The sequence below is a fragment of the Globicephala melas genome, chromosome 6, assembly GCF_963455315.2.
Source record: "Globicephala melas chromosome 6, mGloMel1.2, whole genome shotgun sequence".
Lineage (NCBI taxonomy): Eukaryota > Metazoa > Chordata > Mammalia > Artiodactyla > Delphinidae > Globicephala > Globicephala melas.
Genome location: NC_083319.1, coordinates 106,313,357 through 106,332,920, shown reverse-complemented (window position 1 = coordinate 106,332,920; position 19,564 = coordinate 106,313,357). Strand labels below are relative to the sequence as shown.

General features: G+C 38.9%; 1 protein-coding gene across 7 annotated transcripts in view; it reads right to left on the bottom strand.

Annotated features, from left to right (window-relative positions):
• The window catches only part of MSRA (methionine sulfoxide reductase A), a 371,087-nt gene that overhangs the window by 327,845 nt on the left and 23,678 nt on the right, over positions 1-19,564 (bottom strand). The window contains exon 1 of one of the 7 annotated variants that reach the window (XR_009564426.2): positions 7,641-7,801. The exons of 5 other annotated variants lie outside the window; for them this stretch is intronic. The gene's annotated coding sequence lies outside the window, so the exon portion shown is untranslated. One more of the 7 variants, XR_009564427.2, reaches the window with a different exon arrangement.

Here is a 19,564-nt window from a genome sequence, read left to right as displayed (position 1 = left end):
GAAAGAATCAGTGAACCTGAAGATAGGAACAATAGAAATTACCCAATATGAACAATAAAGAAAGAACAGACTTAAAAAAAAAAATGATCAGTGTCAAGCACCTGTAGGACCATAACCAAAAAAATCTATCATTCATATCATCCAAGTCCAGGAAGGAAAGGAGAAAGAAGGCAGACCTAAAAATGGACGCAAAGAAATTATGGCTGAAAACCTTAAAAATTTGGCAAAAGACATAAACCTACATATTCAAGAACCTGAGTGAACTGTGGGATAAATCCAAAGAAATCCATGCCAAGACACATCATAATCAAACTCTTTGAAAATCAGAGACAAAGTGAAAGATCGTGAAAGTAGGGAGAGGGAAACATCTTACCTAGAAGGGAAAACAATTGGAATGACAGCGGTTGCTCATCAGAAACCACAGAAGCAGAAGGAAGTGGAACAACATTTTTCAAGTGCTGGGAAAAAAAATTTAAAAAGCTATTAGCCCAGAATTCTATATCCAGCAAAAATATCCTTCAGGAGAAAATGGACATAAGACATTCTCAGATGAAGGAAAACCAAGAGACTTGTTTCCAGCAGACCTGCCCTAAAAGAATGGCTAAAGAAAGATCTCTAAACAGAAATGGTAAGAATGCAACAACAAGGTCCTACTGTATAGCACAGGGAACGATATTCAATACCTTGTAATAACCTATAATGGAAAATAACCTGAAAAAGAATAGATATATATAGGTATAACTGAATCACTTTGCTGTACACCAAAAACTAACACAACATTGTAAATCAACTATACTTCGATTAAAAAAAAGAAATGGTAAGAATGCATTAATGGTAATGTTAATACTTTGTGTTAAAAATGAAATATGACTTTTTATTCCATGATAATGTACAAATACTATTTTATGTGAGTGATTAGAGTATTGCCCTGATTAACGCACCATGCAAAACTCCATACTATAAAATAATTTACAGATGATGAATGTGGCGTTTGGGTTATTTCCACAAAAAGCTAGACGTCATGAGCTCTTAAGTCAAGTCTAATATTTTACCATTATCTATGCTGGAAAGTCTAATTCATCTTACAGCATTTCAGTTTACAATAAGCTTTTCAAAAGCATAACCTGCTGTGAGTACTAATACTGCCTATTGACCCAGCAATTCCACTTCTGGGTATATACCCAAAAGAATTGAAAGCAGAGACTCATACAGATATTTGTACACCCAAACTCAAAGCAGCACTATTCATAATAGCCAAAGGTGGAAACAACCCAAGTGTCCATCAACAAATGAACAGGTAAACAGAATGTGGTATATATATATACAATGGAATATTATTCAGCCTTAAAAAGGAAGGACATTCTGACATGTGCCACAGCATGAATGAACCTTGAGGACATTATGCTAACTGAAATATCCAGTCACAAATACAGTATGATACCACTTACATGCAATACCTAAAGAAGTCAAATTCATAGAGACAGAAAGTAAAATGGAGGTTGCCAGGGACCTAGGAGGAGGGAGAACAGGAAGTTGTTGTTTAATAGTTACAGAGTATCAGTTTTGTAAGAGGAAAATATTTCTGTGGATGGATTATGGCGGTGACAGCACAAAAAAACACAAATGAATATACTTAATGCCACCAAACTGAACACTTAAAGATAGTTGATGGTAAATTTTACGTTATGTATTTTTACCACAATTTTAAAAAATAAAAATATCTAGCATTTATTGAGTACTTACTATGTACCAGACATTACACTAAGAGCTTTGCATATATTGCCTTATCTCTCCTCCCAACAACCTTTGAGGAAGGTAGCATGATCCCTGTTTTATACATGAAGAAACTGAATTTATATACCTTGACCAAAGTTCAGCAAGTATAAAATGGAGTCAAAATTCAACCTGAGGCTGGTGAGACTCTGAACCCCATTCCCTCTAATGCATGGTTAAGGACTGTTTCAAAGGCACCAGGATAAAGCAATCCTGAGTCTGAGAACAATGTGATCTTCTCAAGTAGGGGAAAATCACTTACAGTGTCTTATGAAAAAAGAGATATAAATGGTTTTGACATATGGGATGAAAAGGATGGCATCACTACAGAGGGGCTAATTCCTCAAAACCCAAAATATTTTCCATAAAACCTCAAGATCCATACATTAGGGGTATTCTGATTATACAGGACCAAGAGATTCGTAACTGTAAAATAGAAGAGAGAATTTAAATTCTTATAACGTCGTGGAATACAGAACGCGAACAGGTAAACTTTTTCCTTTTCTACCCTTGCTTTTAAAGAAATAAAATAACCTTAACACAACCAATGACCAAACTAAGAGGATCTGCAGTTGGTATTATTATTATTAATCACAACCTGTTGGGTTTCAGAATAAACTACTAACTTCAGTATTCTCTGAACCTTTTCTTTCACTTTACCAGAACTTCTATATACTCATCTCTCCCTATTTCATCATGTTCTCTGGAGCTCTTCCAGTCGCATCTCCTACCCCAGCTGGACCCCAACATCAAATGCTGGAATGCTGCCCTCCCCACCCCAGACCCTCAGACCTTCTACCATTCCTGCTATTCCAACTCCAAACTTGGACTCAACCCATGCCCATTCTCTCCAGGGCTACTACTCACACCTGCAGTGACTCAGTACCTTCCTCTAGCCGACCAAGGCACAGGGCACACTCCTGCAGTACACAATTGTTCACAGTGGTCCTGACCTGCCCCTCCCTCTCCTGGGCCTCAAAACACCCCTGGAGAAAGACCTGGAAAGATGCTGTTCAACATGCTGGCCTCAGCAACCCTTGATCATGTCTCACACACCCTCGAAGCTGGCTGTCTCTGATATCCCAGTCTAACCCCAAGACCTCACATCCACCCTCACTCGCCTAGTAAAGTTAGTGACAGGACTGAAGCCAGCCACTAAGCAGTCCCCTCAGCCTTCTTCCCACACTCACGTTGGTCTGTTCCATGCTGAGGCCACTCCACCAAGGCCTAAGTTACGGTTCTGGGAGCTTCGGGGAAACTAGGAGCGGGAGAATGAGAGACGATGGAGGGCCAGCTGGAGGGAAGGGCTGGTCGGAAGGACTGGTCGGGGCCATTGTGACCAGTCAAGTCCTTGTTCTGTATTGTCTGCAGTGGCAAACTCGGGGATTCTAACTTGGTCACAAAGAATGCAGCCCTACCCTTCACCCCCCTAAACCTGTAACCAGCAACACAGACTCAAGATAAAAGCATGAAGGGGGAAAATTCTCTTAATCAAATAAGACTCAAGAAGATAATTAACTGGTTCACAACCTGGCTTATTCCTTCCATGAATCCTTCTGGGGCGGCCATTACATACCGGCTCCTGTGCCGGGCATTGTTGCCAGGATTAAACGAGATAACGGGTGAGAGCCTTTGGTAAACTGTGAAGAGCTATATACAGTTGTCAGTTATCCTGATCTTCCGCCTCCCCACAACTAGACCATGAATCCCTTACGGGCAGAGATTCTATCTTTGTATCCCCTACATCCCACATGGTGCCCGGCTCAGAGCACCTTTGCGAACACTCGCGGAATGATGTCAGCAGCGCACACCTGCAGCTGAAACATTTCTCATCTCCATCCCATCGGCCACCAGCCCTGACACAGGTCGTGGTCACCACAAACGTCTCCAAGCTCAGCTCTCTGGCTCGTGGGACTTTTATCTCCTCTTCAGAATATGAACCTATACCTTCTCTTTATACTGGAGACCAACTGCGTGGCATAAAGTTAGGCCACTAAGTTAAATATTCCCCTATGTCTAGAGTCAAGAGATGTTTTATGCCTATGAGTCTTTATGTTAGTGAACAAAGCTTAGGAAAAGACTGAAACAAAACGAAACACTAGAGAACACAGAACGTGAACTGATTGGTCCATTTAAAGTACACCGCCCTCTAGCAAACTTACTTTCTAAGGACCATGCTGGCTTACGGTTGTGGGGTTGGCCTCCTCTTCTATCTCTTTCTCACAAAAGAAAACAAAGGAAAGGGAAAAAATCCCTCATAAAGAAGCGACTCATTTACGTTGTCGCTACATCTTCAAAGGTTCAATGACACCTGCCTGGACATATATAAAATTCTAGCATGTGACAGTTGGTTCAAGCTTCCCTATTTAATTTCTTCCTCTCAACATTTGAATTGCCATCAAAGACTTGAACAACTGAAGGTTTCTGGTCAATAAGGTGCAAAAACCTAAATAATGGTAAAGCAAAATTCTCACAGCTGTACGGACTACCTACCACTAATCTCCTGATTGCTTTAAAACAAACACTACAATACGTATATTGTACGACAAAAGTTAACATACTTTAACCTATTGAAATAAATCTCATTACAGTAGTGCTCTTTTCTCTCTAGGCTTTTGTGGTTCTATTTGAAATCTATTCCCTCTTCCAACCATGTATGTGGCTTCCTTCCCTGTTACCCAAAATCAATAAAATATTAGCATACTTGAGTGGGTATTCAATAAACATTTGTTCAATAAATGAATAAATGAGTGAATAATTATAAAATGTTGGACTGAAGCCCCCTGAGAGGTCTGCATTAGTTTACAGCATTATGCACTTGTCTGTTCAGGTATATCAAATGGGACTTAATAATAGAAATCAAGAAGCAGTTAAATATTAATCTATTTCTGTCTTAATAATTCTACTTCAAAATATGATATAATACAAACTACAACGAATAAACGCCGAGATAGAGTTCATTTACAATCATATCACTAGTATTTACACACTTTAAAATAAGATTTGAAATATTAATACTAATCTGGAAATAATTTATAACCTAAATGTCAACGTGTTTGTAAAATGAAAGGTCTAAAAGTAAAGAAGAATACATTACATTAAACTTTAAATGCACGTGTTGACAATGTAATCAACACCACTTCTTAAACACACCTTTGAAGAAAGGTTATACAAAGAGTCTCTATTATATCCAATTAACAAGGAGCATCTTAATACAGGACTTTTTTCACTTTAAGATATGTAACAAGTAGGCCAGAGAGATTAGTAAGAAACTTTACTGGGTATAACAGCTAATATTTATTATCAAATCTTAAGTCTAATAAACACTATAACATGTAACTCTACCAGTATCGAAAGATTTATTATTTTAAAAGTATACTCTGATATCTTTGTTTTTCAATTCACTAATTTTTAATTATACTGTTAGAAAATAGCTGGAAGTAAAATAGTCTGGATATAAGTTTGTTCTTACTGAGTTCGCTGCAAAGAAGTTATGAAATAACTTCTAACAAATAATTCTTTTACCTTAAAGGGAAAATAGTCTTAAATAAACAAAAGAAGTTATACATTTAGCAAACCTAAATGACAAGAGGTTATGTCAAACGTTTAAGAAGTAAATGAAAGTAAATATAAATCGGTAATAAGACGGTCTGTATTAAAATGTGGCTCTAATCTAAACTTATTTACTGAACTTTCCTTTTGTTTCCTATATCGTTGGTTTTTAGTGTAGGCGTGAATGATCCTGTGATCAGTTCAAAAGGGAAGACCGTAGCCACGCAAACATCCCTTCCAGTGCCTATCAGCATGTCTTTTATGTCTTGGCGTCCATTTTAGAGCATCAGCGAGGTGGTGTATAAAGAAGCTTAGAAAACAAAGGTTGTCATTTTGGCAACCCACATGAACATCGAGTGATTTCAATAAAATGAAGATCAAAATGTTGATCAGTAAAAAAGTTGAAGGAACTACTTAAGCTGGACTGTGCAAACACCTGTAATGAATCTCACATATTTTTACATCATATTTATATACTAAATGCCACCCTCAGAACTGCTGATGTTGCCATGAAAATAGCATAAAAACCATTTAAAACAATGCATTGTCTAAGGCGCACAGTGATATCAAGCTATAAACAACAAAATAAATTCTTTTCTCAAAGGATTCACAGATCCATGATTACATACTCAAAACAAAAGCATGGATCCTGAAGCAGTCTTTTATACTGCCCAAAATGATTAGTGCTTATGTGAATATATATGAATTTCCTGTATTCTTTTAGTATAGAAAATGTAAAAGAAAATATATTATTACAGAAAGTCAGAAGCTAATCCTACCACTCCAACTCTCTTCTTTAGAAACAGAATACTCACTGACAATGAGGGTGGTCGACAAAAATACGTGCCTTACAGTGAACCTCTCCTACAATAATGCTGATTTTTAAGAGCAGAACTATCACAATCCAACCATAACCAGGCCTAATAGGAAGTATTTATTGTTGAGAAATTAGATATAAGGCATATACCTAAGTAAAACACCAGGTAGTATTGGAAAGAAAATTGATGAACTTTCTAGATTTTCCTTCTACTTAAAACATTTTGAGAGAGGCAGGCTATAGTCATCGTTTAATTATACAATCTAATCGGCTAAAAACAATAGAATTTTTCTCCAAGTATTTCAAACACAGCTCACTACTTCTTATCCAAAAGATTTAAATTGCTATTCTCTGCCATTCCCAGCCATTTCTGCCAGCATCATAAAAATTACCTTTTATCATTTCCTTCTCACAATGAGAACTCCCTAATCGCACACATCTTTTAGACACATACACCTCCCCACCCACCTCCAAAAACTGGTTCAGAGCAAAGACACACACAAAAATAATGACCAAGCTCACATTTCTTGTTTGCCCTTCAAGCGAAGTCTGGTGTCTTCAGCTTGCCTTTCTGGTCTTCGGTGTTGTCACTCATTGCTGGGGGATGTAGTTAGGACAGCATGAAGCAGCAGAAATAAAAGCTGTTGCTTTAAGAAAACGTTTTCTTAAACACATGGATAAAACAACTTGGACTCTGACTTCCTGGCTGTGTTGATAAAATCTTAGAAAGGGTCCTTAAAAAGTGAATGTCTACAAATGGGAAAAAATGAAATAAAATAAAATCTAAAAACTTACGTTCTGAACACATTCCGAAGGAGGTCTGATTTGATTTGAAAGCAGGTTTGTACTGATGAACAAAGTTTATTTTGTAGAAAATTAAGTCTCTCTAATTAGAAATTTGCCTTTGCCATCTTCTATATTGTCAATCCTGTCTCTCATAGTATAATCATACATGCCAAAAAATCAAATACAGTATTTCCCAAATGCATGGACACTGTGGAAGCTTCATTTTGAAAAAGGCTTTTATTTCCCTTAATACTGGTGACTAAACGTCATTGTATGTGCCAACACTTTCAAATAGCCCAAGAGACTTAAAAAGCCTTCTAAGTTTGAACACCCAAAAGTTCTGAGTTTTCTGTACCCCAGGACGGTTTTCTTGCCTGAAGCTCAAGCCGAGAAAGCAGACAAAAGAAGCTGATTTGACTGTGCTGTGCCAAGTCTTGCCTTTTTTCTTTCCTCAGCTCTCCCTCTGCCTCTCTCCCCCTTCCCTCTCTCTCTTTCTCCCTCTCACTCTTTTGCTCCCAGTATGGCAACCTTCCGAGCAGTCTTGGCGGAGGTCCAGCCTGTGCCAGCCTGTCGGAATTCTTGTCTCCAAAAGATGTCCTTTGCGGATCGATTAATACATCTGAAAACAGGAAACTGTGGTACGGTACCCAAATCCTGGCACCAACAGCATCGACTTCTGCCAAATCACCTTACGGATTTCATGGTAGCCTACCTTTCATCATCATTACTAACATGTTTCCGGAGCAATAATGGAGTACTAGAAGCCATTCGCTGTTCAGCGATAAGGAATCTGTTCCCTAGAAATGTCCATATGCGACATATGCACAACCTGCAGTAAATCAAAATTCTCCTGTGAGAAGAGATGTATGTAACTTTAATAAGCACCACATACTGTATTTCTTTTTATAAGGCTTGCTTTCCCTTGCCCTGCGGCAAAGAATCATGGGAGAACAGAAAAGGAGGCATGCAGACTGAAATTAAAACTGTATGCCCAAATAAGTCATGCTTTATCCTAAGGGAAAAGAGCAGAGTTCTGACTGATCAGCAATTCCTATGCTCAAGGAAACTCTAATATAAACTGTACTTAGCCAAAATTTTACTGGAGATGAAGGGGGGAAAGAATTCTTTTCAAAACACAATTAAAAGGGAAAAAAGAGTGGACTGAGTAAAATTAAGCATCTTTTCATATTTTGAACTTCAAGTTTCAACACAGCCACTTGTTTACTAAATCCATACTTGTACAATTAGTAAGTATAAATAAATACTGTTTATTTTTAGTTGTAGCATGCACACCTTTTGAAGCAAAACAGCCGGTCTGTGCTTCACACATGTACCTGTCCTTTGTGGATCAAATAATATATCTGAAAACAGGAAACTTGGGTATGGTATCCAAATCCGGGCACCAACAGCATTGACATCGACCAAATCATTTTCTGATATTTCATTTAAGAAATCATTTTTACCTCTGATGCTTGAAAACACAGAATAGCCAAACTCTATACATGGTTTCATAGAAAGAACCCAGAATAGTAGGTTCTAGTCCTTGGCTCAGTCCTTCTAACTTATGTAACCTCAAGGTCTTAAATTGCTTGATCTATATAATCCTTAGTTTGCTCTTCTATTAAATACAAAAATCAGTAATTTCCTCCTCTGCGCTCCCAAAACACTCTGTTTATACTCAGTACACCTTCATGCTAACTGTGTAACAATTTGTTGAGTATGTGTCCTCTACCAACCAAATGTGTCACCCTCACAGGCAGGACCATTTGTCACTTACCTAAGAAAACTGAAAGTCTTGCATGGAGCCTTTCATATTCAGGGGCTCAACAAATCTGTTAGGTGAATGAATTATGGGGATCAATCACATAAATATCACTCTGAAGTTCTATAAAACTATGAAATACAATAATGAAAAACAAAACCACATGCTACTAAATCATAAAGTTGACAGATGAGAGAAATGCTACCGAGATATCATAAGGGTCAGATTAAAGTACTAACAATAAAGTGTCCCATACTATCCTTTCAGATAGGGACTGATGGGCAGGGTAACAGTGGATTTGCAATTTCTAATCAAACTGTTGAAAGCTAAAGACAAAGAGAGAATCTTGAAAGCAGCTAGAAGTGACTCCTCAAGTACAAGGAAGCCTCCATAAGACTAACAGCTGACTGCTCACTGAAAACCATGGAGGCCAGAAGGCAGTGGGATGACACATTGAAAGTGCTGAAAGGAAAACACCATCCACCAAGAATTCTGTCAGCAAAACTTTCCTTCAAAAATCAAGGAGACGTTAAGACATTCCCAGATAAACAAAAACAGAGTTTATCACCAGAAGATCTGCCCTACAAGAAATACTAAAGGAACTTTTCCTTCAGGCTGCAAAGAAACGAGATTCGACAGCAACTCAAATCCACATGAAGAAATAAAGAGTGCAAGTAAAGGTAACCATAGAAGCAAATGTTAGAGACAGCAGAAATATATTTTTTGTTTGTAACTTTTTTTTTCTTTTATCTGATTTGAAAGACAACAGCATAAAGCAATAATTATAAGTCTATGTTGATGGGCACATAATGTATGAAGATGTAATTTGTAACAACAGAATAAAGGAGGGATGGAACAGAGCTACAAAGGAGCAAAGTTTTTAGATACTATTGAAATTAAGTTGGTATTAATCTGAATTAGACTGTTATAAATTAAGATGTTAACTGTAATGCCCAGAGCAATCACTAAGAAAACACAAAGGAATTAAATTGTTACCATGTTAAAATATTTATTTAACACAAAAGAAAGCAGTAATGGAACAACAAAGAAACAAAGAAGACAAAGACATATAGAAAATTGCAAAATGGCAGAAGTAAACCCAACCTTATCAGTATTTAATTAAATTTAAATAAACTAAAGTCTCCAATTAAAAGACAGAGACTGGCAGAATGAATAAAAATAAATGGTCCAACTATATGCTCTCTATAAGAGACACACTTTAGATTTAAAGAAACAAATAGGTTGAAAGTAAAAGGATGGAAAAATATACACCAAACAAATAGCAATCAAAAGAAAGCTGGAGTGGTTATACTAAGATCGGAGAGAATAAATGTTAAGACAAAAATGATTACTAGAGAAAGATAAGAACAATTATAATGATAAAAAGGGTCAGTTAATCAAGAAGATACAACCATTATAAATATATATACACTTAAGAGCCCCAAAATGCATAAAGCAAAAAATGAAATAATTAAAGAAATAGACAATTCAACAAATAGACAATTCTCCAAAAAGAGTCAGAGACTTAAATACACAACTGAATAATGGATAAAATAACTAGATAGATATTCAGCAAGGAAATAAAAGACTTGAACAACACTGTAAAGTAACTAGAACTAACAGACATCTATACAATACTGTCCTCAACAGCAACAGAATGTACATTCTTCTCAAGTGCACACAGAACACTCTTCAGGACAGACAATATGTTAGGCCATAAAACAAGCCTCAATAAATTTAAAGGAACTGAAATTATACAAAGTAATTCTCCAACCACAATGGAATAAAAGTAGAAACCAATAACAGGAAAAGAAGATTGGGAAAATCACAAATATACGGAAATTAAATAATGCTCCTAAATAACCAATGAAGAAACAATGAAGATTAGAGTGGAAATAAATGAAATAGAGAATAGAAAAACAATACAGAAAATCAGACAAAGATACTGCAAGAGAACTACAGACCAATATCCCTTATGAATACAGATGAAAAATTCTGAACAAAATACTAACAAACTGAATGTAGCAACACATAAAAACGGATTATACCAGGAATACAAGGTTGGTTCAACAGAGAAAAATCAATCAAGGTAATATACTATATTAATAAAGGACAGAAACCACTTGTATCGCATCTGACAAAACCCAACACCTTTCATGATTAGAAATTTGGATCTACATAAAGAAAGGAAGAGCACTGAAGAAGGAATACGTGAAGGTAAAATAAAAACTTTTATTGTTCTTATTTTTAACTGATCTAACAGATAACAGTCCAAAATAACAGCAATAATGTACTCAATTATATATGCTTATGTATGTACATATATGTATATATGCTGATGTATGCTAATGTACAATATAAGTGAAATGAATGACAGCAATGATTCAAGAGACAGGAAGGAGGATTTAGGATTATTTTGTTATTATAGGTACTTGCAGTACCCATGAAGAAGTATGATGTTATTTGAAAGTGGATTTGAACTAGTTGTATAATGGATATACTGATAAAGGCAAGAAAACTGAACCATACAAAATGCTCAATTAAAACCACAAAAGGCAGGAAAAAAATAGAAGACAAAAACAGGAACACAAAACAAGGCAACAAATAGAAAATAGTAACAAATATGGTAGATATTTATCCCACTATATCAATAATCAGTTTGCACATCAATAATCTACATGCACTGGGCTTCCCTGGTGGCGCAGTGGTTGGGGGTCTGCCTGCCGATGCAGGGGACGCGGGTTCGTGCCCTGATCCAGGAGGATCCCACATGCCACGGAGCAGCTGCGCCCGTGAGCCATGGCCGCTGGGTCTGTGAGTCCGGAGCCTGTGCTCCGCAGCGGGAGAGGCCACAGTGGTGAGAGGCCCACGTACCACAAAAAATAAATAAATAAAAATAATAATAATAATCTACATGCACCAATAAAAGACAGAGATTGTCACAGTAGATCAAAACATATTTCTACACAAAAACTTGAACACAAATGTTCATAGCAGCATTATTCATAATAGCCAAAAAGTGAAAACAATCCAAGTGTCCATCAACTGTTGAATAGGTAAACAAAATGTGTTCTATCCATACAATGGAATATTATTCAGCAATAAAAAGGGATGAAGCACTATTACACGCTATAACATGGATGATCTTTGAAAAATTTATGCTAAGTGAAAGAAGCCAGACACAAAAGTCCACATATTGTATGCTTCTACTTATACGAAAGGTCCAGAATAGACAAATCCATAGACACAAGACCAGTGGTTGCCAGGGGCTGGGCAGCGAGAAGAACAGGGAGTGGCGCTCATGGTACACAGTTTCCTCTTGGAGCAATGAACATGCTGTGGAATTAGTATAGGTGATGGTTGCACAACCTAGTAAATATACTAAAAACCACTGAATTATATACTATAGAATGGTGTATTTTATGGTATGTGAATTATATCTTGATAAGCAAAAAAGGTGCAGTCCATCTTTCCAGTATTTCTGAGTGTTGTAAATGATTATACCCCATGATAAACCCTCAAAAACCCTTTCAGCCTCTTACATAAAGGAAACACTATGCATTAGCTCTTCCCATGTGGTCTGATCCCAGAGGGCTTACCAGGGTCTTCTCAGTGCTAACCCATGATCTGACTCAACCCTTTAATCCCTGCCTCTCCTCCACCTCCCTGCGGTTCCCTCTCCCAGCTATCCACTTAAATAGGACACTACCCTCTGCACCCACACAGGATATTGATCATGTGTGTACTGTTTATCTGATTCACTGGTGGCCTCAAAATCTTCTACTGACTCAAGCTCTGAGATAGAATGTACAGTCAGAAGGGACTGATTCTCAGAAGTTTTATCTAGCCTGTAAGTTAGTGGTTACAGACAGTAGCATGGTTAAGTCTTTCTACAGACTCAGCAGAAGTGTACTGAGGGTAGCAGAAGAAACAGGGGGTCAAAATGCACAGAGTTCCTCTAAACCTGTGGTTTTTCAAACTTCCTTGCAGGGATCCTTGGAGATGCTGCAGGGCTTTCACAGAGGACAAGGAAAAGATAAACAGGCAAGGTTCCAGGGCATCAACCCTGCATCGACCAGAGTAGTTCTTCTGCTTTTGTGATGTGTGTATATGGGGTTCACACAAGATTTCATTTGACAAAAAAGTTTTTCTTAAAAAAAAATTAAAAATCCTTTACTTTAAGCCAACCTGGGAAAACACTCCCTAATGAGCTAACCTAACAATAACTTCTAAGGTTGTAGCCCTCTCAGAATATTTACAATATGAGCTAATGTTGTCATCTGAAACGTAAGACAGTCATGGGGAGCTACTGCCTAACCATATCGAGATTATATCTACCTTGTCCACAAGATAGAAAATTGAGTTATTGGACCATTTACCTACTTCCCTTTGCTCCCTAGATTTATATCTTTACATCTGTAATCTGAAACCCCAAAGAGCATGAGTCTGGTCTTCTTTCCCAGCTATTCATTAAGTCTTGAATACAGTCATCCACTCAGGACTAACTCAAGCATTATCTGAACAATGACTATGTGCCAGGCGTGTGCTAAGGACATGGAGCCCCTGCCATCACGGGGCTGGTATGTAAACAGCTGGTATGTAAAATTTCAGGTCATCCATCAGCTATGAGAGAAGCATGTCCACAACATCCTACAGACACGGGAAAGAAAGAACATGCTGAAGAGTCATCTACCCACCAACCAAAAGTCAAATACATTTCACTCTAGTTAGAATGAAGAGAGAAGTTTAAAAAGTATACTCAATCATTTCATAGACATTTGCTGTGTTCACGTTATGCGTGAAGAAGTAAGCTAATGCTCTGGGGAACCCAGAGGCTCATCACAAGTCACCGCAGCCCTCAAGAAGCTTAAAGTCTGTATGAAGATAAGACACCCACAAAATATTACACTTGACGTGATAAACATTATCTAAACATCTCCCCAAATCCTAACTCTTCCATGTTCCTTCCTGGTGTCATAATATAAAAGATAAATTGCCTTTCTACAAAGTTCGAATGTGAAATTGTGATGGCCATCCTTCCTAAAGCCAATCCAAATTATAACCACTCTCTCCTCTCTCCTCCCCTCTCTCTTTCTCCTCCTTTCTTATTTCTCCTCTCTCTCCCTTCTCTAACATTACACACTTAGTTGTTAGCTGCATTCATTGATTTATTCAGTATTTACTGAGCTTATGTACGAAATATGGGGTCAGAAGCCACAATGAACACAAAAATGAAATAAACAAAAGGTAATCATGCATTAATAATAATAATCATGATAATAAGCACTTTCATATTCCTTAATTCATTCACTCATCCAACCTTTGGAGGAAGACAGGTGTTATTTTACTTTACAGATGAGGAAACTGACATCAAAAGAAGTTATGTGACTTGTCCAGACCATCAGACACATATCTAGAGTACAGAAAACTGAAGCAACTATTCCAGGTTCCACTACTTAAGGAACTCAGGAAGACCCAATGAACACAGGTGGCCTCATACATCCCACTACCTACTTAACAATCCCTCTGAATGGTTAATAGGCACCTCAAAGTCCACTTGGCCAAAACAGAAATCTTGATTTTTCTCAAAAAAGTTCGTTCCTCTCTCAGCCTGCATTAAATGACAATACAAAACACTCAGTTGCTCAATCTAAAAATCCAAGAGTCATCCTTGATTCATCCTCCCTCACCCACTAGAAAGGCTAAGGGGGAAAAGATTACATCAGGTGCTGGTAAGGATGCTGGAAACTGGAACCTCATACATCGTGATGGGAACGTAAAATGGTAAACAGCCTCACAGTTTCTTTAGAAGTTCAACTTATGCTCACCACAGGAAACAGCAATTCCACCCCTAAGTCTATGGGTGAGCAAACATACATCCACACAAAGACCTGCACATGAATATTCACTGCAGAATTATTCTTAACAAGACAAAAACTGGAAACAACCCAAAAGTCCACCATGTGGGGAACGGATAAACAAAATGTGGTCTACCTTTCACTACCACACAATAAAAAGGCACAAATTACTAATACACGCAACAACACGGATGAACCTCAGAAACACTGTACTAAGGGAAATAAGCCAGACAAGACTACATATTGCATGACTCCGTATCTATGAAACACATTTAAAAGACAGAACTTTTCAAACTATAGAAACAGAAAGCAGATCGTCTGTGGTGTGGGTCTCGGGTAGGAGAGGGGATTGACAGCAAACAGGCGGGAGAGAACTTTGGGGGCTAACGGAAGTGTTTTCACCTGAACTGCATTGACTGTTTCACCACTGTATCAATTTATTAAAAATAATCAAACTGTACACTCAGCACAGGTGAATTTTACGGTACATAAATGATACCTCAATACAGACACCGAATAATTCACATGTTTAGCAACATTTTCTGCCTCCAAGACACTGTATTAGGCCCCAAAGGGGAGACTGACCAAGACACTGTCCCCACCCTGAAGGAGCTCCCAGCCCCTTTCTTCCAGTTGCAGAAACAGAAGATGCACATGGACATAACAGATATCACACACCAAAAAATGACTGCCCCATACATGGAACAGGCAATGAATGTGATAAAGTCTGGAGGAAGGAGAGAGACAGGGAGTGAGGTGTTGGGGAGGCCTTACAGAGGAGGTTAGTTTTAACTAACCTTTGAAGGATGAATGATAATCAGAAAAGTGGAACCTGGAGCGCAGTGTTGAGGAAAAACCCAAAGGCAGGAATGAGCAAGACGCGTCAGCAATCGGTGAGGCAGTCTGGCTGAAACAGAGGCCCATGAGAACAGGAAGGGTCCCGACAACCAGGAAGCCCGAAGCCTGTGCCTTATGGTGTTTCCTCAAACCTCAGGCATCTGGGCACCATGTTTATGATTTCTGCCATATTTCAAATTATAGCATGACTTGTGCATTATTGGCTTAACATGCTTTAAACTCACTTATTTTACCTAGATTCATTTCTAAAGGAGACTTTATAACACAACTAGACAATGAAAACCAGCAGTATTTGCCAAACATAGTAAATACTGTAAAAATGGGTGTTATTAAATTGCGGAAGCCTGAAGTTGTCTCTAAGCTGGAGGCCTATCTCTATTAAGAAGAAAGATTAACAAGTGCTGGAGAAGGGTCAGAAACATTCAAACACCAAACTGACACTTCCACCTTGATACAATCAGAACAGCTGAAAGACAGTTGAAAAAAGGAATAGTTTTCTCACCATGGTTCAGTGTCATTTACTGCCATACCCTTGAACCATTTAATATCACCCTGTGTTAGGAGTCCCACATTGTGGAAAATGCTGGTCTACAGTAAATCTTAGATGGGGGGGTAGAGGCGATGATAACAATAATTAGTACTTATTTAGCATTTACTATGTGCCAGACACTGTTCTAAACACTTCTCATTTTATTTCATTTAATCCTCATAATAATAATCCTACCTCATAAGGGTATTATCAACCCATTTTTCAGGCTAAGAAACTGAGCCATACAGAGCTTAACTAACTTGCCCAAGGTCATACAACTTTCCCAAAGTCACACAGTTAATAAATGGCAGAGGGACTTCTCTAGTGGCACAGTGGCTAAGAATCTGCCTGCCAATGCAGGTGACATGGGTTCAAGCCCTGGTCCAGGAAGATCCCACATGCTGCGGAACAACTAAGCCTGTGCACTACAACTACTGCGCCTGCACTCTAGAGCCCGCAAGCCACAACTACAGAGCCCGTGTGCCACAACTACTGAAGCCCGCGCTCCTAGAGCCTGTGCTCTGCAACAAGAGAAGCCACCGCAATAAGGCCACACACCGCAAAAAGAGTAGCCCCTGCTTGCCACAACTAGAGAAAGCCCACACACAGCAACGAAGACCCAACACAGCCAAAAATAAATAAAACAAATTATTTTAATAAATAAATAAATGGCAGAGCTGGAACTGAACCCAGGAAGTCTGTCTCCAGTCTATGAACTTCCACTACAATTGAGCTGATCTCATGTGAAATGATATTTCAGGAAGACTTATCTGGCTATGATTTGCTTGCTGAACTAAAGGAAAGAGAGGCCAGGAGACTACTGCAATGGCCCAGGCATTAGAGCCCATGGGCCAGCTGGGCCTGGGGGCTTAACTGCCATTTGCTGTGGGCAGCAGAGGGCTGTAGAGCAAGAGATGGGCCCCCCTCTCCAGACTTCCGGCCAGGGGCTTCCAGTGGAGAAGGGAAACAGGGCTAAGGCCCAAATCAGAGATGCAAAGCCTACCCCGGAAAGAGAAGAGCTGGGGACACCACCATCCATAGGGGACCAGAAGAAGTCACCCCTGGATGTGAGGACAAGCCCAGAGAGAAGGCAGAGGTGTTGGAGAAGCAGGGTCTCTGAGCGGCCAGGCGGCTGAAACACCAGACCCTGCCCCAGGTTCTTGGGCTGCCACCGAAGACCCTCTCACACTCTGACACGGTCCAAGTTCTTCCACATTTCACTTCCAAACGTAACAGTGACATCATGACCTCTTTTTTTCACTTGTAAATGGATTTCAGGTCTTTGAAGAGTAGGAAATTTGGCTGTACCTTGCCCTAAACCTCCTCCTTTAAATTCAAAATATGCATTTAGGACTGGTATCTAGTTCTCAGACAAAGTGTTTTAAAATTAAAATTAAGAAACACATTCAAATGGCATTTCCAAGCTTCTGACAGGTCTGAAATATCCTGAACACAGACACCAGTCATCCACAGACATCAAAATTGTTTTATTACCTTAAATCTTCCAAAAGCATTGCTTGAAAAAAAAAATAAGACAGCAGATAAAATTGTCAGAATAAGAAAAAAAGAAAACCTCCTTGAAGAAAATGTTCTATGCATGGAAAAAGAAAGACTAAAAAAATTAAAAACAAAAATAACTGATCTGTACTGACTGATTTGATGCTAAACTCAGGCTTCACTTAAAAAGAAAAATTCGACATTGTAGGTTTGTGATTTACCCTTGAAAAAATATGATTTCTTATTTCCCAGGAGAAAAGCTTTAATAGTATCAACAGATTTCTCTGGATATCAAATATTTCTCCATTATTGGAGTAAATTATCTTTAGATCAAAATTAGATGGATTAAATTTCCCTTAAAATACCCAAGAGATTTTAAAAATACAAGGAAACATGTCATACACCCCCAAACAATATTTTATCCGAATACCTCCATGGAAATATCTCCCCATTAGAATAATTAGCCAGAAAACAAAACTAACCTGAGTTTTAGACGTACTAAGTTCAAAATACCTTATTAAAACTCGATCATCACTTGCTGATGCTAAGATGAAATTCATAATCTTTGGTGCACTTTAAAAATCCCTGGAAATATGCATTTACATTTCTGTTTTTAATCTGGAAAAAAAATGTGTCTGAATTAGTGATAAGCTGGATAGGAGTCTGAATTTTATTTAAATACAACATATACAACGAAGAATGTAAATAACAGTAAGCACTTCCAAATTCTTAAAAAATTCACCCTCGCATCAGTGCCACAAGGTTCATGCCTTAACTATTCTCATCTATGTTATCTTTGTCTTCCTGACTGAACTATAAACTCCTTAAGAGAAGAAATTATTAACTTTTTAAATCATCCATTAGCACCACACTGACCCATCTATTTGCTCGGTATTTACTGAATACCTACTATGTTCAAGGCACCTTGTTGGTGACACAGCAATAAGGTAGAGAAGCGGAAACAGTCCTTGCCTTCAAAGATGTTACTGTCCAGAGGGAGGTGGGGAGACTGATAAAACGTACACAAGACTAAGAGGTTCACAAATACCCCTCAGTGGGAAGAAGGGCCCTCTAGACCCCATCACTCTTTACCATTCCCTCTCCACAGTCTCAAATCTGCTTCATTTGGCATCCAGTTGAAGCCCCAATACTACAAAATTTAATCCCAGATCAACGCGGGAAAAGTCCTTGGTCTCTGAGAAAACAACGTGATATGGTTTTTGAAAGAGAAAGTGAGACCCTTAGATCTGGATATTAGCTAGAACCCATGTCATAGAGAAGAGCTAGATCTGTTCCGTGTGAGAAGATTTACATTTTCTTAGAAAGAGGCTGAAAGAAGTGAGGAATGAGGGACTTCCCTGGCGGTCCAGTCGTTAAGACTTCCAATGCAGGGGGTGCAGGTTTGCTCCCTAGTCAAAGAGCTAAGATCCCACATGCCTCGCAGCCAAAAAACCAAAACACAAAACAGAAGCAGTATTGTAACAAATTCAATAAAGACTTCAAAAATGGTCCACATCAAAAAAAAAAAAAAAAATCTTAAAAAAAAGAGAAAAAAGGAAGTGAGGAATGAGCAGTGGGGGAAGCGAGAGGAACCAGAAAGGCGTAGGCTCGGCCCTGCCTTGGGAAGCAGCCTGGAGGGCTGGGCAAAGGCGCTGGGGAGCCGGACCGTGCACAGGGTTTTCACCCCTTGGCTCTGCCCTATGCAGTCAGCCCCTCCTCCAGCGCTTCTGCCCCAACCTTCAGCAAAGTCTGCAACATCCTCACCTGTGCTATGTGGGGTTCGGTAGATATAATGCTAAAGGGGTCAATTCAGTGTGAAAAAGAGAGAGTACCTGGGGATGCAGGAACTACGAGGCAGAGGTAACCAAGACAACACAAGCATCCCACACACACTCCAGAATTTAGAGGACTCTTAAGGATGGCTTTGGACTTCTGTGGTTTGGAACTGGGGTTTGAGTCAAGAGGAGGAGGCCCCCAAATGCAAGTAGTTATACAGTCAGCTAGGCGAGGTTCAGACCACCAAAGGGGTGCCAGCAGCTTCAGAGGAGGATCCCTACACATGGTCTCATTCACACTAGCCCCGGTGATGCCTCCTGATCAACCCCTTCCTGATGGCGATCTGGGACTGCCCT